This window comes from Salmo salar, chromosome ssa03 (genome assembly GCF_905237065.1).
Source record: "Salmo salar chromosome ssa03, Ssal_v3.1, whole genome shotgun sequence".
Classification (NCBI taxonomy): Eukaryota; Metazoa; Chordata; class Actinopteri; order Salmoniformes; family Salmonidae; genus Salmo; species Salmo salar.
Window position 1 is genome coordinate 7,539,812 of NC_059444.1, and position 20,339 is coordinate 7,560,150.

Consider the following 20,339-nt stretch of genomic DNA (forward strand, 5'->3'; position numbering starts at 1 on the left):
CAAATCTACACTGGAGTTGTTTACCAAGAAGACAGTGAATGTTCCTGAGTTACCAAGTTACAGTTTTGACTTGAATCTACTTCAAAATCTATGGCAAGACCTGACAATGGTTGTCTAGTAATGATCAACAACCAATTTGACAGCGCTTGGAGAATTTTGAAAATAATAAATGGGCAGATTCCAGGTGTGGAAAGCTCTTAGAGACTTACCCAGACTCACAGCTATAATCGCTGTCAAATATGATTCTAACATGTATTGACACAGGGGGTTGAATATTTATCTAATGGAGATAAATTAGTGTTTTCATTTTTCATAACTTCTTTACAAATGTTATAATTCTTCTTCCACTTTGACATTACAGGGTATTTTGTGTAGATTGTTGACCATAATTAAATTAATTTTAATCCCACTTTGTGTGTGTGTGTGTGTGTGTGTGTGTGTGTGTATTGTTGTTTCTAACTTCTTGCCCTTTGTGCTGTTGTCTGTGCCCAATAATGTTTGTACCATGTTTTGTGCTTCTACCATGTTGTGCTGCTGACATGTTGTGTTGCTACCATGTTGTTGTCATGTTGTGTTGTGCTGCTACCATGCTGTGGTGTCATGTGTTGCTGCCATGCTATGTTAGGGATAGGGATTTGTAATTTGGAAGTTAAACATGTAGCTAGATGTAGTAACGTTAGCTTAATGCTAACCAGCTGGCCTGGCACATCGTTGCCCATGAAAGGAAGTTAGGCTAGCGAGCAATTATTTTAGCCAGGTAGCCTAGGACAACAAAAACTAAAAGCGTGTACTGTATGTAGGGTTGCAAAGGGTCGGGATTTTGCCAGAAATTTTGCATGGGAAGTTAAGCCCTGGAATTTGGGGAATTTTGCTTAAATTCATCAAAAGAGTTAGCTTATAACAGTTAACCTTTTTTTGTGGGATACACATAAGGCAATTCTAGGCATATTTTGGTTAAACTATCCCCAATTCAATGGAATTGCAACCCTCTGAATGCACAGTGCATTCTTCCATCACATGTGCAGCTGATTCTCAAGATCTTGCACACTAATGAGATGCTATTGAGCCCACAGTACTACACTGCCTGAGCCAAGGACTACATGCTTTCTGGTAAGTTTTGATTAAAATACTGGGCGTGGGGAATATTTTATATGACATACATTATTTTTGGTTAACTAGTAAATAGTAGCCTACAGCAAAGTGTGTTTAAATCATTTCTAACTTGTTAGCAATTTCTGCTAGTTAGTTTTTGCTACCATGTGGGTTTAAGCTTGCTTGAGCCTGCTAACTGAGGAGTGTTAATGCACCTGTTTCCATACATGTTTCATTTTAAAACATTTATCTTACAAATGAGTTGTTTAATCTATCTGCTTAACTATTTATCTGTACATGGAATTGCGTTTGTTTGTTTTTTTACTCATTTTTCCCTAATCTTTACAGGAAAATGCCACGGGCACTATCTTATGTGTGGAGACATTTCACTGCAGCTAATGTAGAAGGAAAAGCTGTGCAAATACTGTGCCAAATCATATGTGAAGAATGCAACAAAGATGCAGAATCATCTGGCCAAGTGCATAAAGTTCCCTCAGCGCTCACAACAAGCAACCTCTGACAAAAGTCCCTCTACTTCTATTCAAGGTGAAAATTATGAATCAGACACCTTATCGATAGCAACAGCTCATGGTCCTCCTGGAATCAGATGTTTTTTGACTCAATGGAGGAACGTAGTCAGAGAAATGCTGATGAATGTCTTGCTCGAACTGTGTATGCAACTGGTTCCCCTCTGATGCTCACAGGCAATGTGTATTGGAAGAGATATCTGAATGTTCTTTGCCCAGCATACACCCCTCCAACCAGACATGCTTTATCTACTTAGTTGCTTGATGCAGAGTTCAACAGAGTTCAAGTAAACGTCAAGCAAATCATAGAGAAAGCAGACTGTATTGCCATCATCTCTGATGGGTGGTCGAATGTTCATGGGCGAGGAATAATTAACTACATCATCTCCACCCCTCAACCAGTATTCTACAAGAGCACAGAAACAAGGGACAACAGACACACCGGTCTCTACATTGCAGATGAGCTGAAGGCAGTCATCAATGACCTTGGACCACAGAAGGTATTTGCACAGGTGACAGACAATTTTGCGAACATGAAGGCTGCCTGGTCTAAAGTGGAAGAGTCCTACCCTCACATCACACCCATTGGCTGTGCTGCTCATGCATTGAATCTGCTCCTCAAGGACATCATGGCACTGAAAACAATGGATACACTCTACAAGAGAGCCAAGTAAAATTGTTAGGTATGTGAAGGGTCATCAAGTTATAGCAGCAATCTAACTCACCAAGCAAAGTGAGAAGAATAAGAGCACCACATTGAAGCTGCCCAGCAACACCCGTTGGGGTGGTGTTGTCATCACGTTTGACAGTCTCCTGGAGGAGAAGGAGTCTCTCCAAGAAATGGCCATATCGCAGTCTGCCGATATGGACAGCCCCAGCAAGAGGATCCTCCTGGATTATGCATTTTGGGAGAGAGTGGTAAGCAGCCTGAAACTCCTGAAACCTATAGCAGTAGCCATTGCACAGATTGAGGGAGACAATGCCATCCTGTCTGATGTTCAGACTCTGCTTGCAGATGTAAGAGTAGAAATCCGTACTGCCCTCCCCACTTCACTGTTGCTCCAAGCAGAGGAAACTGCAATTCTGAAATACATCAAAAAGCATAAAGACTTCTGCCTGAAGCCCATACACACCGCAGCGTACACCCCAAGTATGCTGGCAAGAGCATCCTGTCTGGTGCAGAGATCAACAAGGCCTATGGTGTCATCACTACCGTGTCTCACCACCTTGACCTGGATGAGGGCAAGGTTCTTGGCAGTCTGGCGAAGTACACTTCCAAGCAAGGGCTTTGGGATGGAGATGCAATATGGCAGTCGTGCCAACATATCTCATCAGCCACCTGCTGGAAGGGACTTTGTGGATCTGAGGCTCTTTCCCCTGTTGTCTCCATCATCCTCCAAATCCCACCAACACCAGCCGCCTCAGAGAGCAACTGGTCCTTGTTTGGGAACACACACACCAAAGCACGCAACAGGCTGAACAATATTTGAGGCTTTTCGAGCCTGACAACGAGCCATCCTCAACAAGGTTGGAAAGTGACAGTGAAGATGAGGCCTCAGAGTCTGATGTTCAAGAGGTGGACATTGAGGAGGTCCAGGGAGAAGACATGGAAGCCTGAGAGGAAGACAACCAAAGCTTTAGTTTCTAGACTATCATTTTACAGATGTATGTTGAAAACGTTTTTTTTGGAAGATGCGACGGATCATTGGGCATCATTCAATATTCCCCTTTCTTTTGTTGTTCAGTGAAATCATCCCATGTGAAGAGTCAACTCATTTAATTAAAGTTCAATTAGACATTAAATTGTTTTTTAAAATTTCTATTGGAAGGATTTAATCATTTGCAATTATGTCTACTTATGATAAGGTAAAAAAAAAATTCTGTCTCCATATGATATGGTAAATATATCCAATGCAAAATAACGTCTACATTTAAATGGTATTAATATTAATTTGCATATATTTCTGTTAATTCCCATATATTCCAGTTAATTCCCATATATTCCCACAGAAAGTTTCTACCTCTGAATATTCCCCAAAATGTACACCCCTAACTGTATGACAGTCATAGACCGTTTCAGCAACATAAAAGAGGATGGCATTGGCGTTTCTCTACAAGTAGGGTGAGTCAGCATGTTTTTCTACTTGCGCACACACACACAGACACAGACACAGAGACAGACACAGAGACAGACACAGACACAGACACAGAGACACAGACACAGAGACAGAGACACAGAGACAGAGACACAGAGTCACAGACAGAGTCACAGACAGAGTCACAGACAGACAGACAGACAGACAGACAGACAGACAGACAGACAGACAGACAGACAGACAGACAGACAGACAGACAGACAGACAGACAGACAGACAGACAGACAGACAGACAGTAAAAAAAAGTCATATTACAAATCAGAATCAAATGTTATTTGTCAAATGCGTCGAATATAACAGGTGTAGTAGACCTTACAGTTAAATGCTTACTTACAAGCCCTTAACCAACAATGCAGTTTTAAGAAAATACCTAAAAAAAAGTAAGAGATAAGAATAACAAATAATTAAAGAGCAGCAATAAATAACAATAGCGGGGCAATATACAGGGGGGTACTGGTACAGAGTCAGTGACGGCTATATACAGGGGGGTACTGGTACAGAGTCAATGTGGAGGCTATATACAGCGGGTACCGGTACAGAGTCAATGTGGAGGCTATATACAGGGGGTACTGGTACAGAGTCAATGTGGAGGCTATATACAGGGTGTACTGGTGCAGAGTCAATGTGGAGGCTATATACAGGGTGTACTGGTACAGAGTCAATGTGGAGGCTATATACAGGGTGTACTGGTGCAGAGTCAATGTGGAGGCTATATACAGGGTGTACTGGTGCAGAGTCAATGTGGAGGCTATATACAGGGTGTACTGGTGCAGAGTCAATGTGGAGGCTATATACAGCGGGTACCGGTACAGAGTCAATGTGGAGGCTATATACAGGGGGTACAGGTACAGAGTCAATGTGGAGGCTATATACAGGGGTACTGGTACAGAGTCAATGTGGAGGCTATATACAGGGGGTACAGGTACAGAGTCAATGTGGAGGCTATATACAGGGGGTACAGGTACAGAGTCAATGTGGAGGCTATATACAGGGGGTACCGGTACAGAGTCAATGTGGAGGCTATATACAGGGGGTACCGGTACTGAGTCAATGTGGAGGCTATATACAGGGTGTACTGGTGCAGAGTCAATGTGGAGGCTATATACAGCGGGTACTGGTACAGAGTCAATGTGGAGGCTATATACAGGGGGTACAGGTACAGAGTCAATGTGGAGGCTATATACAGGGGTACTGGTACAGAGTCAATGTGGAGGCTATATACAGGGGGTACCGGTACAGAGTCAATGTGGAGGCTATATACAGGGGGTACAGGTACAGAGTCAATGTGGAGGCTATATACAGGGGTACTGGTACAGAGTCAATGTGGAGGCTATATACAGGGGGTACCGGTACTGAGTCAATGTGGAGGCTATATACAGGGGTACTGGTACAGAGTCAATGTGGAGGCTATATACAGGGGGTACAGGTACAGAGTCAATGTGGAGGCTATATACAGGGGTACTGGTACAGAGTCAATGTGGAGGCTATATACAGGGGGTACTGGTACAGAGTCAATGTGGAGGCTATATACAGGGGTACTGGTACAGAGTCAATGTGGAGGCAATATACAGGGTGTTACGGTACAGAGTCAATGTGGAGGCTATATACAATGGGGTACTGGTACTGAGTCAATGTGGAGGCTATATACAGGGGATACCGGTACAGAGTCAATGTGGAGGCTATATACAGGGGGGTACCAGTACAGAGTCAATGTGGAGGCTATATACAGGGGTTACCGGTACAGAGTCAATGTGGAGGCTATATACAGGGGGGTACCAGTACAGAGTCAATGTGGAGGCTATATACAGGGGTTACCGGTACAGAGTCAATGTGAAGGCTATATACAGGGGGTACCGGTACAGAGTCAATGTGGAGGCTATATACAGGGGGTACCGGTACAGAGTCAATGTGGAGGCTATATACAGGGGGTACCGAGTCAATGTGGAGGCTATATACAGTGTGTACCGGTACAGAGTCAATGTGTAGGCTGTATACAGGGGGGTACCGGTACAGAGTCAATGTGCAGGGGCACCGGTGTTGAGGTAATTGAGGTAATATATGTACATGTAGGTAGAGTTATTAAAGTGAGTATGCATAGATAATAACAGAGAGTAGCAGCAGCTTTCCAGAGGTGTGGGGGGGTGGGGGGGCAATGCAAATAGTCTGAGTAGCCAGATACAACCTATAGTATGTTGTGATAATTGCATTGTTTGCTCTATAACCCATTAGTTCATAAACCACCGTGATATACAAAAAGACAACATTCACACAGTGGCAGAAATAAAATCAATTACACGTTTGTTTCATCACAAACCCGGAGAATAAAATCTGTCTGGTGAAGAATACACAGCAATTATTAACAAACAGTTACATGACCTACAGCATGTTCAAGCAAGTTCATGTTTTCTTCAGTTCACTTAACAACTAGTGATTTAGAACCACAGAGTTAACCTCAAGTCAGCACAGAGACAACAGGAGCCCTGCTTCCACTATTCCAGCACCATTTAAAACTTCAACGTTTAAACATCATCCATCATCCATCCATCAATCAACAAGGCTATAATACCAGTGAAAACAAAACTTAAACTATTTAGTCCAATCAATGTTGTCAAATATCATGTGGCTGTCGGTAGCCTAGTGGTTAGAGTGTTAGGCCAGTAACCAGAAGGTTCCTGGATCAAATCCCTGAGTTGACAAGGTAAAAATCTGTCCTTCTGAGCAAGGCAGTTAACCCACTGTTCCCTGGGTGCTGTGGATGTTGATTAAGGCAGCACCAGTACCTCTCTGATTCAGAGAGAAATAGCTATTTGACTACATGGGGACTAACAAAAGTTCTAAAGTTGGTCAAATTGTTTGTTTGCTATTCTTATGGGACTTCTGGTCCCCACAAGAATAGTTAAACACATCCACACCATTGAGATACCTAGTCAGTTGAAATGTGTCTGCTGCATTTAAGGTTAGAATTAGTGTTAGAATGACGTCAATAAGGCTTAGAGTCTGAAGTTAAGTTTAGGGTTAAGGATACATTTTCGGGTTAAGGTTAGGATTAGGGTAAGAGTACAGGTTAGGGGTTAGGGAAAATAGGATTTTGAATGGGACTGAATTGTATGTCCCCACAAGGTTAGCTGTACAAGACTGTGTGTGTGCGTGTGTGTGTGTGTGTGTGTGAGTGTGTGCAAGTAAAAACTAAAATGTGGGACTCACCTTACTTGGAGTCTCCAATGCCATCCTCCTTTCTTTCATGTTGGCAAACCGGTCTATGGCTCTGTCATACAGTACGCTTTTAGTTTTTGTTGTCCTAGGCTACCTAGCTAAAATGCTTACTAGCCTGACTTACTCGCATGGGAAACAATGAACCAGCTATGTTAGCTAGCTATTTACAGCTAAGCTACATATTGAACTTCAATCATCACAGGCCAATGGAACAATATATTCATTTATGGTGAGATCAGAATCACCATCATAATAATTTGCCTGTAGCGAGAATTAAGTCAAAACCACCAGTCCAAATCTCCATTCATGTCTTATGAAAGGACCGATTTAGCAAGCTAGCTAACGCAGGAAATCAACACAAACAGACCAGAAACTGACACGTTTTTCCAGACAATTACGTTTTGCGTTGGATATGATTTGATTGGCGGCAACATGTCATACTCTTCTGGTCCAGACAGCATCAGATACACGGGCTACACATACAGAGACAGAGGGGCGCTGTTTCCCCCACTCGGATGATTTCTCCCGTGAGATTCAGCCACTTGCGAATTGAAGGGAAATTATGAAAACACAGGAAGATGAAAGAAATGATTTTATCATTTGTATTTTTTATTTTTTTATTGGTCAAATATTTGGGGAAGCCTGACTTCCATGAATACATGCAACTGTACCTAATGTAAAATATGATGGCAGATCTTTGATGTTATGGGGCTATTTTGCTACCAAGTACCAGGACATTTTAGCCCAAAACCTGGTTGCCTCTGCCAAGAGGCTGAAACTTGGCCACAAGTGGATCTTTCAGAGAGACAATGACCACAAGCCCACACACAAATCTACAAAGAACTGCATTGAAAACATATTGGTTTGAATTGAAAAAAAGGCGCAGACCGAAGGATATCACGAAGGAAGGATCTGGAAAGATTCTGTATGGAGGAATGATCTAAGATCCCTCCCAATGTGTGCTCCAATCTCATAAAACATTTTAGAAAAAGGTTAAGTGTTGTTATCCTTACAAAGGAAGGATGCACAAAGTATTGAAAACAGGTGTGCCAATAATTTTGAAAGCTATCTATTTTAGATTTATTTTTTATTTTTTATTACTTGTTAAACAAAATATTTTTCTCTGTATTAGTATAATATAATGTTGCATACAATATAGCTCAGTATTTCAATTATTTATTTGAGTATTTTTGTTCATCTTTAGAAAGAGTGTGACTATGTCAATTTCATCCTCATGCCTTGTCTGCAAGACATGTTTTTGAGTGACAATAATTAACACACGAGCAGTCAATCTATTTTCATTTTACACAAGAGCATTGTGAGAGCACACCAGTATTTAGTGGTAATTAGCCAAGTTCAAGCCTACTATCCTACAGATATTCATTCTAATTCAAAATCATTGTTAAAATAAGAATGGCTATATTAACGTATGCCAATAATATTGTTGAGCCAGGAAAAGTAGCCTAGAGCCATGCGCTTGACTGCCTCCAATTCCACTAGGTCTATAAGATGCCATTTGAAGCAAGCTTCAGGACATTGTTTCACGACCGGCAGTTAGATTTTTCTCCAACTTTTCCCCCCCAGTATGCGGAATCGTCTCGGTCTGCTTCTCGCTGCAGCTGTGACTTCTCAATGGAGATCATTGTAGCGACAACACGTAGTTGGAGCTAGGGAGCTGAGCAGCACAGTTATTGCAATCACGTTGAACGCGCCGCTGTCTGTGGCAGTGGCATCGTCCGGACTGAGAGAGAGAGAGAGAGAGAGAGAGAGAGAGAGAGCGAGAGAGAGCGAGAGAGAGAGAGAGACATCAAACGACAAGTAGTGGTAAGGGGAGGTTTATAAGATGTTACAGCGCGGCTTTCTCAACACTTCAACTGTGGCAGTGCCTTTACAATGTGTTGGATTGGTTTTTGGAGCATTGGCTATGTGATTGCGGGTTCCTTTTGAGTGCGTTCCAGAGAGGAAAAGGTATGAACCGCTATTCACTTTCTATGTTAATTACCTGTCCAAGGGTGTGATTTTAAATTCTAGTGAATTTCTTTAACACAAATGTTCCGTATGCACTAAAAAAAATGTGTTTCTTCAAAACTCGGACTGCATATGTATATTTTCTCAGCAGAAATTGCCCTCAATAAATCTGGAAGAATAAAACAAATTGGAATATTTTCAAATCCGAAAATATCTATTTTGCCTAGCCTATTTCTCTATAAAGGTGTGTAAACTGACAGTGATGTTTGTTACATGGGATTTATATTTTTATATGATAGTGAGGCCTCTAATGATTTTTTTTTAAAAACATCGTTGATTCATGAATTAGCATTCTGTATAACATAAAGCTGTATAATTATGGGTACGGTTTAAACTGCGACTCATGTCAATGTTGTATTGGTTTAAACTTGGATGTATATTAACCGAGTTACTATTTAACATTACTTTTTGGACGAATGGGAACTATCATTAATAATGCTTAAACTGAAAATGTATCTAGGCTACCTTTATCGGTACACTTTTGAGTGACACTTTGGGTTTCATAATAAATATAGGCAGACATATGTCAGATAATTGGCGAAGGTTAACTCTTGCCGATATGAAATTACACAGTATCTCTCGGTATCCAACGTCTCTTGCATCGTTCATCAGTCGAGTCAATGATAGTGCGGTCTGAACAACGGAACTGGCCCTCCAGGCCTCTTTTGTCCACTGCGTGGCGTCGTGGATGGTAGTAGCCAATAGTTTAGTAGGCAATGCAAACGTATTTTCACGATTTCACTTATCTCATAAAAATATAGCAATAATTGCACGTTTTGGGGCTTATTCGGTAGTGTTTACCTGATTTAAGTAGAATCCTGTTTAAAAATATATTGTTATAAGTATCATTTATATTCCTAAAACATAAGTTGAAAATTATACTGTTGCTGCTTCCTGTTGTCATGGATTTTTGATTTACAGTTTAGTGTCAAGAAACTGGTTTTAATGTATAAATTCATAATCAATATGCTGAAATAGGTCGTGATATTTTGATTATTTGTTTTCAGATTACTTGTATTTTGCTAAATTAGTACCTAGATTATAAACTGCACAGCACCAACATTTGCCAAGCCTCCTATTAATTAGCTTGTTCTACTGTAGTCAGTAGCATGTGCAAATGAATCACTCACGTCGATATTGTATTAAAATCAATGAAACTGGGACAATAACAGCAGCCAGATGTACCATTTGCTCTCTTCTAAAAGACATACATTCCACAGACATTCTTATCCAGGGCGATTTACACTCGCAATCAGGGTTAAGTGCTTAAGTGCCTTGCTCAAGGGCATATTGGCAGATTTTTTTAACTAGTCATGTCGGAGATACAAACCAGCGACCTTTTGGTTACTGGCCCAACGCTCGTAACCGCTAGGCTACAAACCACAAAAAAACTTGGGTAAACTACAAATATCTGTCGATTAGATGATAGATGGCCAATACAAAATAGGAAACACAACACTTTTTTGCCTGGATAATTTCAAAGAATCATCACCTCACAGGTAGTTCTACATAGTGACATAGGTTGCCTTTTTCATAGCTGACTGTCAAATCTGTGTATTTGTTTGTGACCAGCAACTTTTATGCAGAGAGTGCTCTGAATTATTTGTGCTGTTCGAATTTGAAAATGACAACTGCTTTCTTCCATAGGGGCGGCGCACAATTGGCCCAGCATCTTCCAGGTTAGGCTAGTGTAGGCCGTCATTGTAATTAAGAATTTGTTCTTGCCTAGTTAAATAAAGGTTCAAATTTATAAATGATAATAAAAATAATAAACGACCATGTTGACCAAACCGGCTCCAGGCGTGCGTCCGAGTGCGTGCCACCGTGCTCAAGTTGATTTTATCTACAGCTCACCAGACACATTCCTGACACACAGGTTAAAATACCAAAAGCAACTGTGAACGAACTATATTCATTTGGGGACAGGTTGAAACACACATGAAACATTCATGGACATTTAGCTAGCTTGCAGTTGCTAGCTAATTTGTCCTGGGAGATAAACATTGGGTTGTTAAGTTACCTGAAATGCGTATGGTCATGGACATTTAGCTAGCTTGCTGTTGCTAGCTAATTTGTCCTGGGAGATAAACATTGGGTTGTTAAGTTCACCTGAAATGCATATGGTCATGGACATTTAGCTAGCTTGCTGTTGCTAGCAAATTTGTCCTGGGAGATAAACATTGGGTTGTTATTTCACCTGAAATTAATATGGTCCTTTTTACTGGATCTTTGTAGAATGTTTGACCCATTTTTGAGTCACACAGAATCCTGTGTTCTCTACTACAACAATTCATCCACAAATGACAGGGGAAACCTAGTTAGTTTTTAGTTAGTTTTCTTTGATAAAATCTCGCCTCGTAAATGTTTCTTCTTTGCCGATTTTAAATGGCGGTTGGAAACCTACTTTAGGATGCATTACCGCCACCACCTGGACTGGAGTGTGGAACTTGTTCATCTTTCTAACATCCAAGTGTGTATGTGTACATTTATTTTGCAACGGCTCCCTCACTCAACGCGGCCGGTTTGGTCAGCATGTTAGTCCTACGATGGACAGGGGTGTATGATAAAACCAATGGTACCAAACCAAAGATATTTGTCAGTTTAAAGCAAAAGGATGTGTAATTCCACTCAATTGTGTGTGGTGAAATTGCAAGCTTGTTTAAGGTAGTAAGACTAACTGTTTACATTAGTGAAATTAGCGCAACATAAAATAATTTTATTGCAAAATAATTCTACATTTCAATTTAAGATAATATGATATGTTGCCCACTCAAATCTTGTTTCTCACTCATTTAACCATTTGGAGAGTTTAAAAAAAAACAATTCAGTCGGGCGGTCTAGACTAGAACCTCCATACTGTCCGTGGTAGCATGCTGAAAGTTCAACGTCCCTTGCTGTAGCAACATGTGAGCTATAGGCCTATATCCCATGGTTATTCGATTTAAGTCATCTGATTGTAACATTTTTGGGCGGGAACGCAAAGTCAACATTTTATGTTTTGAAGAACATATATTAAATTTACAATATATTATGTATGCCAACAAATTGAGATGTCTAAGAAGTTGAATCAAAATATATCTTTCTTTAACAATTTAAGACAATATTTTTTTACGAAAATATATTAGACTGCAATGTATCTTAAAGGTGTTTCTTTCTAAACAGATTGTTGTTGTTTTATTTCTTTGTTAACGTTGGCCTATAAGGTTATGTATTGACGCTACTGTGCACACCTGTTTATTATTCGGGCTGAGCTTGAACAACAAGACATGATTGAGGATGATGGTGTAGACCTTGTTTTTGCCCGGCGGTAGGGACATGATAAGCGATCACGGCGGAGGCACTGCTTCACATGTTGATTATGTCCCTATACCGACCTAACGTCCTAGTAGAGATGCTAATACGGTGTGTGTGTGTGTGTGTGTGTGTGTGTGTGTGTGTGTCCTTATTCCTTACAAAAAAAGATTGCAGTTTTGAAACTGCAGTAAAAGTGCAGTAACTGCAGTCAACTGTGGTATTTTGGACCAAGTGATTGCAGTGTACTAGTTATACTGCACTGTAACTGCAGTTACACTGCAACATTTCTGCAGTAAAAAAAAAAAAAAACGGTGTTATTTTGGACGCAGTATTTTCAGCCTACTGCAGTTATATTGCACACTGACTGCAATCTTTTTTAGTACGGGATGTCTTGCAGAAAAGATATAGGCCTATGATAAATAAACAAGTAGAATCACGTTGCTCCTGGAAATAAATCAACAGGCTCACCATTTCTATGTTGTTTTTAATAACTTACCTCTGTGCTGGCATGTAGCCTATGATTCTTTTGGGTGTGCTTTGATTAGTTAATGTGTTAAATAAGAAGCACATCAAGTGGCTAGCAGCATACCGAAAGTGCAAAAACACTAGGTTATATTTATGGTGTTGGTTAATAATGCCCCTCAGAAAAAGCTTGAAGGTGATGGGGTGATGTTTTATGTTGTCATTATTTTTGAGAGATGGTTTGATATATATTTATTAAAGCTTTTGTAAGAGTCGATCCAAAATAGGTTAATTAATGGGTTAGGGCGGTTTCGGGTTTGCATCATCCTGCCTATGTCTCCAAACTGTTTCTCAACCACATGCATGTTAACTTCTGCCTCAGTCTCTCTGTACCACAATAAAGAGCTGCAAATTGAGTCGGCTGGCGATAATAATGAGGCCATATGTTACTAGTCACTGCCCGCGCTGTGCTTGATGTCCAGATGCCAGGAGCGGCGGGCACTCTCTGCGTTTGAGCGTTCTGTCCCCAGCGGAGACTGGGGTCGTTCCCACAGCAGGGGGCATGTGCTCTAGAAGCCTGTGTTTGCACGTCGCTTCGAGGCAGCTCTCTTTCTCTAGCGAATGAGTTGAGGAGAGATAGAGAAGAAGGGGAGCTACGGTACAGTAGTGGGAGAGGGGAAGGAGGGGTTGATGTGGAGGGATGGTGACGGTGCAAGCGCTCAAATTGCACACTGTTTAAGTGCGCTCTCCTCTGGCTCTGTGGATTTTACAGTTACTAGTCACGGCGGGGAGCGCACGCTTGCCGCCTGTGCAACTCATGTCAGATGGCACGAGAGTCTAATGAGACTTCATCATCCTGTCTCAGTCCATTTGGGCGAGCCGCAGAAAAACTGTGTCCGTCGTGCAGTGCCAATACCGACAGAGGGCATATTTCCGGACAGGGATGAAAAATAAGTGGGGGAGAGAGAAAGGGGAAACGGGGGAGAGAAACATACACACACACACACACACACACACACAGAGAGAGAGAGAGAGAAAAGGGTTGGCAAGTCTGCTTTGAGCTATAGAACAATTTGCCCTGTGAGAGTGAGGCAGGGATCTTGGCCTGGAGGACCCATGGTGCCCTGGTGTGCACTGTGTACATATCAGGGAGGAGAGAGGATTATTGTGTGTGTGTGTGTGTGTGTGTGTGTGTGTGTGTGTGTGTGTGTGTGTGTGTGTGTGTGTGTGTGTGTGTGTGTGTGTGTGTGTTTGGGTCTGATGGGGGGGGGGTTGGACACTCGTTGGCAAATGTTTGGGAGGGGTCTAGTGAGACCCAGCTGCTGAATAAAAGATAAACGTACTGCTAGGTTGCATCCCAAATCGCACCCTATTCGCTATATAGTGCTCTACTTTAGACCAGGGCCCATAGGACTGGGATTCAATCCGATCACGCTTTGTCTGCTTTTTATAGGCACTGTTTCCGCGTTCGCAGACACCACGTTCATGGTAAAAGCTGCATATATCGCCTCAATCGGAAATAACATTTATTAAATGGTGCATAGCCGACAAAGCGCGACCAAACTGAATCCCAGCACTAGTCTAGGAATACCTTGTTGGGCCTAGACTTGGAGCTCCGGTACCGCTTGCCAATTGGTAGCAGAGAGAACAGTCTATAACTAAGGTGGCTGGAGTCTTTGACAATTTTTAGGGCCTTCCTTTGACACCGCCTGGTATAGAGGTCCTGGATGGCAGGAAGCTTGGCCCCAGTGATGTACTGGGGCCGTACGCACTACCCTTTGTAGTGCCTTGCGGTCGGAGGCCGAGTAGTTGCCATCCCAGGCAGTGATACAACCAGTCAGGATGCTCTCGATGGTGCAGCTGTAGAACTTTTTGAGGATCTGAGGACCCATTCCAAATCTTTTCAGTCTCCTGGGGGGGAATAGGCTTTGTTGTGCCCTCTTCACGACTGTCTTGGTGTGTTTGGACCATGATAGTTTGTTGGTGTTGTGGACACCAAGGAACCTCTCATCCTGCTCCACTACAGCCCCGTCGATGAGAATGGGGGCGTGCTCGGTCCTCCTTTTACTGGAGTCCACAATCATCACCTTTGTCTTGATCACGTTGAGGGAGAGGTTGATGTCGGCAAACTTAATGATGGTGTTGGAGTCGTGCCTGGCCATGCAGTCAGGAGTGAACCGGGAGTATAGGAGGGGACTGAGCACGCACCCCTGAGGGGCACCCGTGTTGAGGATCAGCGTGGTGGGTGTGTTGTTACCTACCCTTACCACCTGGGGGTGGCCCGTCAGGAAGTCCAGGATCCAGTTACAGAGGGAGGTGTTTAGTCCCAGGGTCCTTAGCTTACTGATGAGCTTTGAGGGCACTATGGTGTTGAATGCGGAGCTGTAGTCAATGAATAGCATTCTCACATAGGTGTTCCTTTTGTCCAGGTAAGTGTTCTGACTGGTTAAAGAGCGACTGCTCCTAAAAAGCATCGTCTCGTTTTAAAAATGTCCTTTGTGGCATTGATAGGAGTCAGAAACATTTCACGTAGAGTAAACATTTACTACAAAGTGTAAATAGGATAATTTTGTTCATAAAGTCAATCTGGTCCAAAACTGAGATTTTTGAGATGACAGGAAAGAATGGTATGTAACAGAATGAAAGGTAACATAACAGTTTTCCATGGGTTTGGATTATTTGAATCCTGCCCACATGGCCACAGCTGGCAGCACCCAAGTAATCATCAATTCGGAGCACGCCAGTACACGACCCAATTGATATGCCCATGGTCAATTTGGTTTAACATTCAATATCCATATGGGGCTACTTAGAGACCATCAGTAAATTATACAATGTGCATGGGAAAATATTTTAAAAGAACAGTAGCTCAAAATTTCAATGACTTAAAAACCTCAAACCAACTATAAACTGAAGAAATTCATATACAAATATTGAAAGCATTTAACAAGAGAACTAAAAGATGTGCAACATGAAAATATTGTCCCATTTGCATTGTGTAATTTATTGATAGTCCCTTACTATACCCAGAGATGTGCTTGACTTCAGATAGCTTCAACCGGCTGATAGGCTAATTGGCTAAACAATTTGTCTAACTCTTCCCACCTGCGAACACACACACACTACACGCACATCAACCACACCCTGTAACCAACTCACGTAAGAATTCAGTCATTTCTTAGTGAACCATGTATAAAACTGGTTATGGTAAGGGTTATTTTTATTTTTTATTTAACCAGGTAAAATCCATTGAGGTTAAAAACCTCTTTTGCGAGGGCGACCTGGCAAGAAGGCAAAACATGGAAATAGCAGCATGTCCATAAAACATTACAGAAAAATACAAAATACACACAAAAGACACAATTAAAGATTAGAAACAACTACAGTTATAACAAACAGTGTTGTCGATCAGAGTCTTTAAAACAGGCAAGGACACTAACTCCCCTAACTTTAAAATCTTCTGAAGCATGTTCCAGGATGAAGGGGCATTATGGGAAACAGATTGTTTCCCCATCTCAGTTCTAGCCTTAGGGACAGCAGCGACTGTGAACGAAAAGTGACTGATCTGGTCAGTAAGAAACAGAGACACAAAGGGAGTTGTCCCATCAAAGTGTACCAGTGCTTTAGCCTCCTGGTGGAGAGACAGGTCCATTACACCATAGCATACAGATCACAGTGATGGGTAAGTAATCTAGCGTTGGTAATGAGTCTTAAAGCACCATGATGCACTGTGTCCAGAGTTTTCAAGATACTTGCTGAGGCCTGCGTATAGACAATATCACCAAAATATCATCATAAAAAAATTGCTTTGAACAAGATCTTTTCTGACTAACACTGAAAAGCAAGATTTGTTCCTGAAATGGAAACCCAATTTCAACTTCCGTTTCTTGGTCAAGTTATCAATGTGAGTTTAAATTTAAACTTTTCTTCTAACCAAATCCCAACATACTTATAGAAGGTGACCCTATCAATTTGCTGGCCTGTTATAGTTAAAATCGGTATAGTGACTACATCTGTTTACTTTCAGGGAAGAGAACACCATTAACTTTGTTTTCCTTTCATTAAGCACATGTTTCAATTGGAAAATGTGCTTTTGAATAACATCAAAGGTCAACTGTAAGTCCTGAAAAGCCTTCTCAGTACTAGATGCGCTAGAATAAATAATTGTGTCTTCAGTATACAGATAGAGATTTGCAGAGTCAACCGTCTTCCCTATATAATTTATATACAGTGTAAAAAGGATCGGACCTAAAATTGAGCCCTGGGGAACTCTTTTTGTAAGCTTTCGAAACTCAGAATAAATGTTTTTTTTGTTACCTTTATTTAACTAGGCAAGTCAGTAAAGAACACATTCTTATTTTCAATGATGGCCTAGGAACAGTGTCTTGTTTAGGGGCAGAATGACAGGTTTTTACCTTGTCAGCTCGGGGATTCGATCTTGCAGCCTTTCAGATACTAGTCCAACACTCTAACCACTAAGTTCCATACCGTCCTTAGCTACACACTGTGTTCTGTCAGAAAGATAGTTTTGGAACCAATCCATCAACACTTAAACCAACCTTTTTTAGTCTATACAACAGCAGGGCATGGTCAACAGTGTCCAAGGCCTTCGATAAGTCAATAAAAAGTGAAACACAGTGATTTTTCTTGTCCTGATCATCTAGAATATCACCTACAACCTTACTTACAGCAGTAACTGTACTGTGCTTGGTTCTAAAACCCGACTGGAATTGAGATAAAACTGAGCTATTATAAAGAAAGTCTTTCAACTGTGAGTTCACAAGGTTTTCCAAAACTTTTGCCAGTGCAGACAGTTTAGATATGGGATGACAGTTATCCAACTGGGACGGATCTCCACCTTTATGTAAAGGTGCAACATAGGCTGCTTTTCAGACTTTTGGAGTGGTATTACTTGCCAATGAAAGAATTTAATATATGAGTGAGAGGGGCAGCAACTCTGCACCAATTTTTTTTTTTTAAATGGGTTTAATTCATCCGGGCCAGCTGCTTTCTTAAATATCAATAGATTTTAGTTCCTTTACAGCTTCTGAAAGCTCAATCTCGGTAAAATTAAATGGATGAATCATAGGCCGGCATGTGGCAATTTCATTCACAGCCTCATTAGAGATTTTAGGAAGGAGTTCATTATCAAATAAATGCCCAGCTTTAGCGAAATGCTCATTAAACATGTCAAGCAGTTTATTATAGTCAGTCACATCCATTGAATTTGAGGTCAATTTCAGCGGAAGACCAGAGGAGTTCGTGTTAGCATTCATGGATTTAATGGTTTTCCATAATTTCGTCGGGTTATTAAGGTTTGCCTTGGTGGATTCGTAATAGAAGCAAGATTTTCATTTCCTTATTAACAAGGTGCACTTATTTCTCAGTGCTCTGATTAACTACCATTCAGTCTGGGAATTACCCTTTCTGGCTTTGGCCCATTGTGTATTTCGTTTATGGATCAAATCAGATAATTCCCCTGTAAACCAGGGATTGTCTCTACCGCTTACCCGGTACTTTTTGAGAGGGGCGTGTTTATCACAGATAGTAGAAAACATAGAATCAAAATAGGAGAATGCCTCTTCGATATCTTGAATAAGTGCAATCCTATCCTAGTTGCATGCATAAAGTTCATGCAGGTTTGTCTGCTCACAGAACTGCCTAAAATTTTCGTTTGACTATGAACCGAGAGGGCACTTTGGGGATTTTGGTGTCTCTAATGCAAATCAAATTTTATTTGTCACATGCGCTGAATACTACAGGTGTAGACCTTACCGTGAAATGCTTCCTTACAAGCCCTTAACCAGCAATGCAGTTTCAATGATCACTTAAAAATCATTAGCAAAAATACCAACGGCCCAAGTATTTATGCGGATTGTTTGTTAGAATAACATCAATGATTCTCGTGACTGTATTTATCATTTTAGTAGAATTGAATGTAATGCACAGTCCTCTTATGCCCTCAGAGTTGTGAGATTCCAGTTTAAATCGCCCATAAGGACCATTTCATTTATCCCCCAACCACACATCAATTCAGCCAGAGAATCCTGGGATTCTACTTTTGCAGATGGAGGTCTATAACGTCCTATCAAATCTAAGTTCACAGCTTTCGATAACTGCAACTTCAATGCTAAAAACTCATTAGATAAAGACCTTAGTTCGGTAACCATATATATATGTCTTTAATATAGATGGCTATACCTCTACTTTGTCGGTCACATTGTTAAACATTATAACCATCCAAGCCTATAGACTGATTTAGAACATATTTCTTAACCCATGTCTCGGACAGTACTAAGACATCTGGGTCAGCAGTGTGAACCCAGACTTTTATCATGTCCAATTTCGGCATTAAACTCCTCACATTAATATGCATCAGTCCCAACCCTGATCTAGTTATAAAATCATTTGGAGTGGGAAGTTCATCCATAGCCAATGGGTCTGGGTTTGGGTGAATGCTTCCTGATCCATAGCCAATGGGCCTGGCTTTGGGTGAATGCTTCCTGATCCATAGCCAATGGGCCTGGGTTTGGGTGAATGTTTCCTGACCCATAGCCAATGGGTCTGGGTTTGGGTGAATGTTTCCTGATCCATAGCCAATGGGCCTGGGTTTGGGTGAATGTTTCCTGATCCATAGCCAATGGGCCTGGGTTTGGTTGAATGTTTCCTGACCCATAGCCAATGGGTCTGGGTTTGGGTGAATGTTTCCTGATCCATAGCCAATGGGCCTGGGTTTGGGTGAATGTTTCCTGATCCATAGCCAATGGGCCTGGGTTTGGGTGAATGTTTCCTGATCCATAGCCAATGGGCCTGGGTTTGGGTGAATGTTTCCTGACACCAAAAGCAGAAGAATAATAAAACACCTTGATTTATTTCTTCCTAAAATCTCTCTGCCCATAGATTATTTAAAATAATCCAAACTATAGTCATCTGATAGAACAAACACAGTTTTTAGCCAGACCAAACCCTGTAGATGAGAACGTTTTATGAGCATGTCACAGTAGGAGTCAAATGGTAACACAATCGGATCACTCTGAAAGACAAAAGCTGCTATATCATCAGTCAAAGTAGGGTTTAACGGTATCTCTGGGTTAGGGAGATGAGATTGTTTTTGATCATTTAGACTATGCAATGAGCCATAAACCATGTAGGCAGCAATTAAAACCATTTGTACAAAAATACAAATTTTAACCACTGAAACCAACAATTCACTAGTTAGAACGGTCAGCGCATTCAACAGCCGTTGCAGGAATGTACTGACAGGGATTTTACCCAGTGTGTGGGTCTGGTCAATGCCCCCAGTCGCCTCGCAGTAGGCTACCGCATTGTGAGGCAGAGCGGGCCCAGTAGACCGGTCAATCACCGGTGGCTAGTCCACCTGGCAGGGGTATCCTGGGCTAGGAAGCCCAGCGCATCTAGACGTTATGTCACAGCGCAGATACCAACCCTTCGGCTTCCACCACACATCACAGCAAGGCAAGAGAGGAGTCAGAAGACTCCGCTAGAATGGCGAAATACAGATAAAGAATCTGACCGTGGAGGAGTATCCAAGGCTAGTCGGCCCAAC

The 20,339-nt window shown here is 41.6% G+C and overlaps 1 protein-coding gene across 1 annotated transcript in view; it reads left to right on the forward strand.

The window, feature by feature from the left end:
• Positions 1 to 8,546: 8,546 nt before the first annotated feature.
• The window catches only part of LOC106597376 (cadherin-7), a 135,137-nt gene continuing 123,344 nt past the window's right edge, over positions 8,547 to 20,339 (forward strand). Inside the window, exon 1 of the mRNA XM_014188578.2 lies at positions 8,547 to 8,956. The gene's annotated coding sequence lies outside the window, so the exon portion shown is untranslated. The remainder of the gene's footprint in view (positions 8,957 to 20,339) is intronic.